Genomic DNA, 11,354 nt, shown 5'->3' with positions numbered 1-11,354 from the left:
AAACTAACTCTTCCAATGGAAGTAATCTGCAGAGAAGCATATAATTTTGATGGCTTATTGTCTTTTTATTAGCTATCAAATTCATTGCACAGACAAAATTTCACTTGAAAACTATTCACTACAGCAGGCAAAATCAACAACAGGCCACTAATCAGTCTTTCTGATGGGCCCCCAATAACTATCCTTATATATGAGATACATGAGTGAGTCTTGAAAAAAGAAAGTATTCCTCTCAATTTGATAAAATAATCAGTCAAGTAACAGAAGATGTGCCATTACTTTGTTTTGCATTAATGATAATATAGGCTAGACTTTGCTGTCCTACTTTGTTAGAATTTCTCATAATTTCACATAAAATGTCAAATATTCTGACTGTTTAAACAACCCATAATGTGTTTTGCAAAACTACAAAACACGCTATATGTAACGTGATAACTGTTTATTCCAATTATACATAACACATCATGCTCAAGATGTAGATTTATTTGAAAACATTTAGTCCAATTTATATGTATGCAGAAAAATCACACCCAATAAATCACTATTGTGGAAGAGTCAAAATAAGCACATTTTGTCACATTTTCACACATATATAATTAGTATTCAAACAAGGATGATAAATCACAATCAAATGTAAAGAAAATGTATATCTCCTCAGTAGTAGTAAGAACCCCTTTTAAGTATGTAGGGTCTTCTTGGTTTATTCTCATACAGTTGCCTTTTCAGAATGTAAGGAATTTTTCTCTTTATGACTTCTTCCTTCTCATTTTTTTCATTTCCATTATCAAGAATGTCTTCCTGAATTATCTGAAAAATAGGACACAAATGAAACTTATATGCACAAAATCTCTATTTTGGAGCATTTTTGTATATTTTATCCTATTTTCTGTCTGGAGCAAAACATGTAACATCAAAGAAATTGTTTTATTAAAGGATATATGACTGTCAAATGCCCGAGATGGGACCTAACGTGATCTTTCTGATTCTCTGTTCAGTGTCCTTCCTAGTTCATCAGGCTGTAAACACAGGAAAGTTCTGTAAAAATCTCTGTACTTTTAGAGGTCTGACACTAATCTCTCCAGAGAAGAGAACACACCAAATACACACTTGAATATTTTTCATGCTTGAATTTACGATGAGGAGACCAAAATTGTATGAAACACATCATTTGTCACAACAAAAATAGTTTTGAATCTGGTAAATCAACTTTATCTGAAAAGTTAACAGGATTTTATATTCAATTAAGTCAATTTCCAAGGTGATTTGAAGGCCATTCTAAAATTCATTTCTTAGTCATACAAGAATGCCTGCTCTGCCTTAGTTGTTATATACATCAGCATTTAGGAAAGCTCTGTTTAACTCACTAAGATCTCTTTAGTTGTGGTTATTTTCTAAACTTCGAGGTCACTATAACTAATACTGACATTTAAATTATAATGAACATGCATAACATCATATCATCATGTATTTTATTTCAACCCACAGCTATTCAGTTTCAGAGAAGAAAAACCAGCTACTGTCAGACAATCTAGTTCCTTAATCTTTCGTTTCTCTGTGCATAGTCTGTAATTACTTGTACTATACTCAGAATGACATTATAATTTTATTTTTAAATCATTCAATAACCTTTAAAATAGCAAAAGTTCCAATCTTATGTGCACTTGACTTGTCTGCATAATAGTTTATTCAGGGGTTTTTTTTCTGGATAAATAACATATAATTGACATTTTCCCATGTTTAGATTTGTATTTTCAAGTTTTATTGACCTAAACAATATTTTGAAGAATAAACCATTTAGCCAGAATTAAAATTAAAGAATGAATAGTACAGCAAGTAAAATTAAAACTAGTCTTTTTTGGATTTTCATCTGGAAAGCAACTTTTTGTTTACTGGTTAGAATAAGCACTAGCTATTCTGCTTGTATTTGCCTTTCCTGCAGGCATCTTCATGGCACAAGTCACAAGTTAGTTATAACAGCAAGGAAGGCACCCTCAGATCTTCGGTGTTGGTGTAAACTCAGTACATAAAACATTAAGCAAATTTTTCATGGAGGTTAATCTGAAAAAAATGTTTCTCCTGTTGGGAAAATTGTTAAATATTCCTTTTTTTAAAGCATATATTTATCTCTTCTCTTGTTTAACCTCAATATTTTTTTCATGTTTCCAAAACTCTAATTTATCTTTTACAGCAACTTATATCAATTAAGTCAAAAAATCATAGTGTTTTGCGATACATTATTTTTTTAAAAAATTTGTTGTTTTAGATGGATACAATACCTATATTTTATTTATTTATCTTTATGTGGTGCTAAGGATCCAACCCAGGGCCTCATATGTGCCAGGTAAGCACTCTACCACTGAGCTACAACCCGAGCTCCAAAACATTATCTTTAATAATTGTCAAACTATTAAATTTTACAAATAATTTTTCCTTTAATGCTCTCATATTTGCTTATTTATTCAGTAGGAGAGAAGGGGTGGAACTAGAATTAATATGTAGGGAACTGAAGATAATTGTGGTTATACCTAAGTGATGGTAGCTTAAATGTTGGCATTTAAGTTGCCTGTCCAAAGAAAAAAATTGTTGGAATTGTTTCAGAATATTTAATTGGCAGCTACACTGAAATATGGATGAACATAACTTTGATGAATGTAGAATGTTTTGACTAGTATTATTACTCTGTTCCTTCACAGATTTAATGTTATACATTTAGATTGTGCAAACCCAAGAAAGAAGTATTAGTTACTTTCAAACTATCTTCTGGTTCTAAATGGCTAGCTCTGCACATTTACTAAATATAAGTCAAATTTCATTATTAAAGCATTTTTAAATTTTGCAAACAAATTAATATTTGTAAACCAAAGTCAGGAAGTCACCAGTCTAGTCCTTTGTTTTAAATCTGTATTATGGCAATTGGCTATTTTGTCTGTGATAGACCGAATTCAGCTGCTCAGAATACCTGAAATCCACCACTCAATTATAATAGGAAGTTAGATACACACACAAAGTCACATGTGTTTATCTATAAATAAGCACAGACCACAATGGTTCTTAAAACCAGAATGATGCAGATATAGATTCCTATTTTATATATATTTTTATAACCTAAACAAATTTATTTACCTAACATATTCAAATACAAAAGCTCCCCAAACCCCTTATGAACAGACAAACCTGGGAGTTCCAAATAAAACTGGAATAAAAGAGATACAGATCCTGATTTTATACTTTTACTCATGCAAATATATTTTTTATTTGACTAATATATTCAAAAGGAACATTTTGTGTCTTTATTTCCATTTTATTTGGACACTTTTTGTGTTCACTGTTTGTTTATAGATAAATACACATACATGTGTTTTTAAGAAAACATTTTGAGTTTCTTAAATTTCTTAGACATGCCACCAATACCACCACCAACAAAGATTGCCTAAGTATGCCTTCCATTTATGTACAGTAAAAGCATATGGATCAAATCTGCCTAAAGATATATCCTCCTTTTTAAGACTGAAGAAAAACTGTTTTTGCTAAACTCCAAATATTTGAAGGACACTTTGAAGATCTGAAGCAATGTTGACCTCAACACATGGTTTATTCTTCTTTAACATTTGTAAATCTTCCGGTTATGATCTGGCCAGGATATAAAAATCAATACAAATGAAAGCTAACTAGTATAAATATAATTATACTCATATTTTGTTTTCATTTTACCTCCCAGTGTTGAAAGGCTCGGCTGTGATAGATTTTTTGGAGCTGGTAGATTGTCAGCATTGCTTCCAGGCTAAAGCCATCTAGAACAACAGGGAGTTTCCTTCTTGTAACAAGCTCTTCCTCATGAACCTCTCCTGTTTCCTCAGTGGCCTTTCAAGTTATTTATGAAACTGCAAACATTTAGCAGGGTCATTTTCCATGAAGGAACACTTGTTTTACTGATCTGAAATATAGAAAAAAGAAAAGATATTGTAACCAAACATATACAAATAAATACATGAACTTCTGTTGTGTTACACAATTATACTTTAGAGTCTAATAGTTACTCTAATAAATACAGTACTATCAATTGAGTACCTTCATGTCACAAAGTTGCATGGTGCCAGCACCTCATATTACCTATGTAATAGAATGGGATGAAGTTATACACACATACAGATGCAGATACACACAGACGAAATTAAGAAAGAAAATGAAAATAACAGTGTAAATCTATAAATATGTGTGTATATAATCAGATGAAAAAATTCTAAATTCAAAAATACTATTCTCTGTTATACTTTAGCTTAATGTGAAAGGAAGCATGGAATAAATTTTTATTAATAAATTTTGACTATCACAATAATGTGAGGTCATTGAATATTTCACACATTAATAGTTGTCATGGCCAATACCACAACTGACCAAGTTATTTGCAAATTTTAATATTTTCTGAAATTGTCTTTTTTAAATAATATTTTGTCTGAAACCATAATTAATATAATCAGCTATCCTTCAATTTCAAGAGTAACCAATAAGGAAACATATAAAGAAGTAGGAGAACCTATTAAAAATTAATTAAAATTAGCAAAAATGTGTAAGAGCACAGATAAAGGAAAGTGTAAACTTCTCCTGAAGGACTTATAAAAGCTACAGATTTAAATGATGACAGAGACATGATGGACAGGCTTGATAACAATATCAGGTAACCATTTTCTCTGAAATACTATCCAAATATAATGCAATTTGCAAATCAATGTCTCAACTGGAAAAAAATTTGGGGAGACTAGAAGTTGTATGAGGATTTGGCAAAAGAAGGTAAATTCAAAGGATGACTGTGTCAAGAATAACCAAGAAGATTTAGAAAAATTAAATAGTAATAGAAGATTTAGAAAAATTAAATAGTAATAAGGAAAGTCTTACCATGCCCATTATTAAAATGCATTTTAAAGCTGAGTAATCAATGGGATAGATTAATAGAATAGCAATAAACATGAAATATACCAGAAGAGAAGGCAGTGTTAAAAAACTGAATCAGGTGTAAATGAGTAAGTAGCATAAAACAAAAGTAGCAGTTCAAATACTTTTAAACAGTTAGCTATGGGGAAATCTGGATGCAGATCTAGTTATAACTTTTCTTGACATATTATAGCCAAATGATAAATAGCGATTTTTAAAATATGAAGAAAAACAAATTACCATGAAAACACATAAACAAATTTGCTTTTATAAATCTGGAAAGATGTCATTAAGCAAATATCTATTACTAAGCAGAATACATAGAGTAAAAAGTCACCAAGCCCCTGTCCCACTGAGGAAGCACAGCAGGAAGAGCCATCTTGACCAAAGGACAACCAAGGGACATGTATTTGGAAACATATTTGTAGAAGGTTTGAACTACAAAGGTCTAACTTTCTAATATTGCTCATGATGCTTCTCAAATTTCTTTCCTGTATTAAATGTGACCTAAGTGGTACGACAAACTGTCACTATATGTTATTCACTGAACTCATATGAACCGAGCAGATGGATAAATTGAAAGATAGCACCAAATTGAAAATAATCAAAGTCATCTGTCTGTCATCGAAGTTTTTACATTTGGATATAAAGTATGAGTTTATTAACAAATCCTGCATTCCAATTATTAGTTCATAAGCATTGTTGAACACCTTCTATATGAAAGGCATTGAGTTTGATCACAGAAAATTAGAATATTCAATTAGCTTTTTGATAGTCTAAAGATATACTATATCAGGTTCTCTTTCTTAATAAGACTATATCAAAACACTAGCATTGATAATAAAGACAACTGTTTATGAGAAGAAAAAAAATCTTCTCTACATTCCATTTCTTTTCCATTAGAATCTCTCTTCACTTTCTGTTGCCTAGGTGTATTTCAGCAATAATATTCCAATATCTAAACAACTTTACTATAAAATTGAAACTTCTCACTTATCTTACCTATGAAGTAGAAAAAGGAAAACTAAAGCTTTCTAGAGAATTTAATAATAGAGTTGTATTCATTCCAACCACAAATACTATTCTTATCCAATGTTTAAATGTAGCAATTTGTTTAAAATGGTTGTAAATCTAGAGTTCCCACTTGCATAGTGCTATAAACACAGCATAAATGATTGAATAATCTTTCTTATAAATGAATGATAAAATAATTTTATAAAAATAAGAAATAAGCAATGAAATTGGAACAATTAAAATTATGTGACCTACTTATCTTAGACTCTATCTCTTGATTAAAAAGAGGCATTGAAATTCAATTTTTCCCACTTAATGAATTTAAGGGAGAAATGGGAAAAAATTATTCATCCTATATGTTTGCAGTGCATTTCTCTTAAGAGAAAAAATTAAATCAGTCCATATACTAGGATTAGTTTATCTTTATAATATCTTGGTCAGAAAAATAATCACAACTCTACTCTCAATAGGTTCTCAAATAGCTCCCACTCCCCAAACTATATCATATTTGGGGGGATTATTTAGGACCTTTCAGTGCTAATGTAGACTTGAAATTTGACAAATAAAATCTATAACATTTCACCAGGCTTTGAAATCTAATCTATTTTTCAAAACAGACTAATGATTTTAGTTATTGTCCTACTTTTGTGTAGGAGAAACCATAAAGCTACTGTGATTCTGAATAAATGGTAGCAAAGGGTCTATTATCATAAGGTTAAATACTTGAGTTAGTAAAACATTAACTTGATACCATTATGGTTATAGTCTCTTCAACTTTGGTACAGCAGTGTTATAACTATCATGGTACCAAGTGATTGTCTCAGCTGGAAATTTTTCCTACAGAAGAAATCTTTTGATTGGAAACCTATGCTCTGACCACATATTTAGATCCCCATTGATTGACTAACTCTGAATTATCAATGTAGTATCAATGTAGTATGGTAGCATGATTATCAGACATAAATTAGTTGAGATTTTTTTTTCTTTCTAGGTAAAGGTTGCAAACTAAAAAAATTGCTTTTAACATCCCAAGAAAGGATTAATAAGGCTCAGGATACAAAGTTTTACTTGGTTCAATAAAAACAATTATCAGGTACAGATGACTCTTCCATTAGAGGGACAATTTAAATGTTGCCATACAATAAAGAGTACAGCTTATAACTTTTGAAAACATTACAGAACTATAAATTTCTAGATGATCGTAAGCTTCAATCGCTGCATTTAATAAAAAAGAAACAAAGGAAAAGCCAGGCTACTTAACTGAACTGTTTAAGATCAAATAGTTTGTAAGTCATGATTTCAGGAGTAAACCTCAAGGCTACTGTTTGCCTGTCTAGTACTATTTCCTCTTGAGCACATTTCTTTCACAGGTTGCCATACTCTGTCATTTTCAATTTAGGAAACCTATTTTATTTTCTGCAATGTAATGAAAAAGGTGAAAAGTTCATTTAAGTGCTACACTAGAGGCCAATATATCTTTCATCATACATGATGCACTAAGGATGGAAGTCAGTTTCTTTAAATACATTTGCATGACCACATAAATCATATGTGGCTACTTAGTAAAAGTTCCACAATGCTGATTGAGTTACTGTAGTTTCTTTCCCTGTCACATTAACACCCTTAACTCCTTAGAGCTCAAAGTTTACCCCAAAAGGAAATGCCTCCCAAGGAACTTTTCAGTCTTGATGGGAAGTTATTACTATAAGAAAAGGACACCATATGTACAGTGAAAATTTATATATTCTTCTCCCCCAAGTTAAAGAAAAGAAAGTTACCTTTGACGTATGTATATTGGCCACTAAATCTGCTTCTAATGCTTTCATTTCCTCTTCAGAATCTGAGAAAAAATCAAAACCATATGTTTACTATGTAATCACGCACTATATAATTATAACTTAACCTACATATTTTAAATTAATCTTAAAAATTTAGTCTTAGAGGCTTAGTGTCTTTTATGCATTTATTTTCTTTAAAAATATATTCAGAATAAATGAATGATAATTTAATTTTAGGCTAGCAGGAGACCAGAAGAATAGAAGCACTTCTAAGAAAATAAGCCATGATTATTTGTGATTTGTAGCTGTTTAATCTCTGAATCTCAGTAACATTTTTTATTATATGGTATAACATGGATTTCATCAAATATGCTGGAGTAGCTTATTTTTACCAGAAATAGTTCACACATATAGAAAGTATGTATATTGATATTTCATAGTCAACATAATGAAAATATGAGTAGAAGAGACTTTTTCAACACAAAACCAAAGGGAATTGATGACTGATAACTTTAGGATAGAAAAGATACTGAGATTTATTTCTCATGAGATGTCATTTTACAAAACACTCCTTGAACGAATTGTTTTCTACTTTAAACAAGAATTTGAATTATGATTACTTTACAATTTTATCAAGATGAGTAAGGAAAAGTGGATCTGTCTATCAACATATGTAAAGTAGTGTTGAAAATGAATCTGAATTTTTTAGAATATCCTAAGTTTCCACTTATAAACATATTATGGAAAATAAAAACTTTGAAAATTCTACAAGTAATAATAACAAGTTGTAGAACACGATAGTAACACGACAGTTCATACTTTCTGGTCTTTTGTGATAAAACAAAGCATATATTAAAAGTGGTTCTATCTACCTTTTATGCTGTACTTTTATAAAAAGTATCAAACTTAGAGAATCCATTCTTAAAACTTAAAATCCATTCTTAAAATCCATTCTTAAATCCATTCTTAAAATCCATTCTTAAATCCATTCTAGGAACTAAATTATACCATAGAACTTTTAACTCAATTTGTTAAAGATGCAATATGCTTTTGAAAAGGAAAGACAAATTCTACTATTCATGTACGAACACTGTTCACCAAACCCCTGTAAATTTAGGTTTATCACAGCAAGCAACTTCAAGTTAATAGATACAATGTTCAATTAATTTTTTCTACATAGTCTAATTATGTCTTTAATCTCATGTGTTAAATAAAATCACAATTGTAGAAAAGTTGGTATTTTTCTCATAAAATTTTGCAAAATTCTTTTTTAATTATTAACAAAGAAAAACTTTGTATAAATTATATTTTATGTTCTACTAGATCTTAATTTTATGCTTAAAAATCATAAGTTTGAATTGAACATCAATGTTACATATGAGGTATCAAAGCTATAAAAGCAGGTTAAATGATTTTAATGTATTTTTCTCATTTTCACTTTGATGTGATTATTCAATTATTTTTCAAGCATTAGCTGAAGCATATTGTAATCATTATAATATTTCATGTTACTTCTTTAAATTTAAAACTTATTCTCAAGATGTGTTATTTATAAATATTTGATAATATATGCCTTCTACTTAACTGTCATATGTAAAACACTCTAAAACTAAATATTTCCATTAACATTAGAATACCAATTTTCCAATTATGTTTTGCATCAACTTAAATGACATGCAATTAAAAGCAATTATATGAATAGCATGCTGTATCATATAAATATACCATAAAATATATTTTTTATAAAGAACTTGGAGGATTTTATATTTTCTAGAAATATTTTTTTTTGCAAATAATGCTCTATTTACTTATTCATCAAATTTTATTTTGTTTTTGCCTAACACAGTGACTTTTTAAAAAAATTATTTGAAGTCAATTACAAAGATAAGTGAGGGGAAGCCACCACTTTCCAGGAGAATTTCTGATGATCAGAATAAAGCATTTTGAATGGAATGAGTTTTAATGATGAGCTTGCACATCGACAGACACTTTCCCTGTACTTCTCATTATATAATGCCCAACCTAATTCAAACTTTTGCTCATTTGTTTGCTTTTCTCTCATCATTGTATTACAGAGGGGGCATGCAGTGTTACCTTAAATCTTTTTTATTGCTTTGCAGATTTTAAAAAGGGAAAAATAAATCTCTTTTCTTATACACAGAAACACAGAATAAGATGATATTCACAGTTTATATCAAGGAAAAGGCAAATCCTGAATAAAGAGGAAAAAGTCTTCTCCCTGGATACATTAACATAAGTAGCAACACATTGCAAAAAAATCACTGAAGGGTTTTGTGAAATGCTGTTCGGCCTACCTGAGCACAGACTCCAGGAGATGCAAGCCAGGAGTATCATGCACACCAGGTGGATTTTCATGCCTGCCATCATCTCTCTCAGCCTTCTCTCAAGCCAAGTCCACAGAAGTCAGACACTGAAAGGCTTTCTGTGGAGCTTTGTCTAGCCTTCAGCTGACTCTGAAAGTGAGAGAACTATAAGAGATGCTCTGGCCATTCCCTATATATATTTAAGCAGGAGGATGATGTCATGACTGTACAGGGATTAGGGGTGTTCCTGTCCTCATTTCTATCCCTCTCTTTCTCCCCCCACTTCCTCCTCCCTTTTTCCTTTGTCCCTCATCTCTTCCCCACTTCTGAACCTTGACTGTAAGTGATGATATTCCCTAATTGCTGCTATTGCTCCGGATTTCTGATGCACAGAAGGAGTCATCCAAAAGCACTGCCATATACAGCATCCTGGAAAAGAACCCCAGCACCCCTTCTCCCACCCCCTCCCCATTTTCTTTCATGTTCCCACTCCAGGAATTTGTCATTCTGATTTTGTGAAACATAATGTCTATTATTTCTAGTATTTAAGTAATGTGTCCAGGATGAATGCAGGAAATCAAGGGTTTCTTTGGTTTGGAAGTTCCTAAAAGAATCAGAGTATTTTTTTGTATAGCCTAAACTTCTGAGCAAATGTTTCGTGGTTTCAAAATGAATATAAGTTTTAGATAGTACAGGCTAAAAGAAAAAGGAAGGTCATCAGAGAATCAATTATAATATAGAGATTAAGTCAAAGAGTTTAGAGAAAAGGAAGGAAATCAGTAAAGAAGAAAGAATAGTGGCTCCAAGGAATAGAAATGATTTCCTGTTAAACTGTAAAGTTTTTATTACAAGTAACTGAGATAATGGATGAATTATATATGTTGACTTGTGGTTCAATGTTGTAGAAAACCAATTTCATGTTTATAAAATGAAGCTATAAATTGTTCATGTGCTAGAAGGTGGAAATGTGTATCACTATTATTAATATTTTTTTCTGATTCTTTATTCTTTTGGTGTTTGCATTGATCAGCTCATTTCAGATTCATTCCTGCTGTTATTTCTCATTCTTTTTATATTCCTTTTTTTATTATGTTTCACCATTGCATCAAATTTATTTCCCTGATGTAGTCTTCCTTTTACCCCCTCCCCCAAAAAAGGATACTGTACTTTCAGAAAGAAGAAAATTCTATATATCCACCCTCCCCCACCCAGAGTCACATGTCTAAGACAGAATCTTCATGTATTTGGTGAACTTAAATGACACTTATTCCCTCCTCTGGGTTATCAAAAGAAAATTGTTCAAATTGTC

General features: G+C 30.8%; 1 pseudogene; it reads right to left on the bottom strand.

Moving 5' to 3' along the window:
- Nucleotides 1–654: 654 nt before the first annotated feature.
- LOC143389448 (neurotensin/neuromedin N-like) lies at nt 655–10,109 on the bottom strand (annotated as a pseudogene).
- Nucleotides 10,110–11,354: the final 1,245 nt, after the last annotated feature.

Source organism: Callospermophilus lateralis, unplaced genomic scaffold (genome assembly GCF_048772815.1).
Source record: "Callospermophilus lateralis isolate mCalLat2 unplaced genomic scaffold, mCalLat2.hap1 Scaffold_63, whole genome shotgun sequence".
NCBI lineage: Eukaryota > Metazoa > Chordata > Mammalia > Rodentia > Sciuridae > Callospermophilus > Callospermophilus lateralis.
Note: the sequence above shows the minus strand (reverse complement) of the source record. Positions and strands in the feature narration are given on the sequence as shown.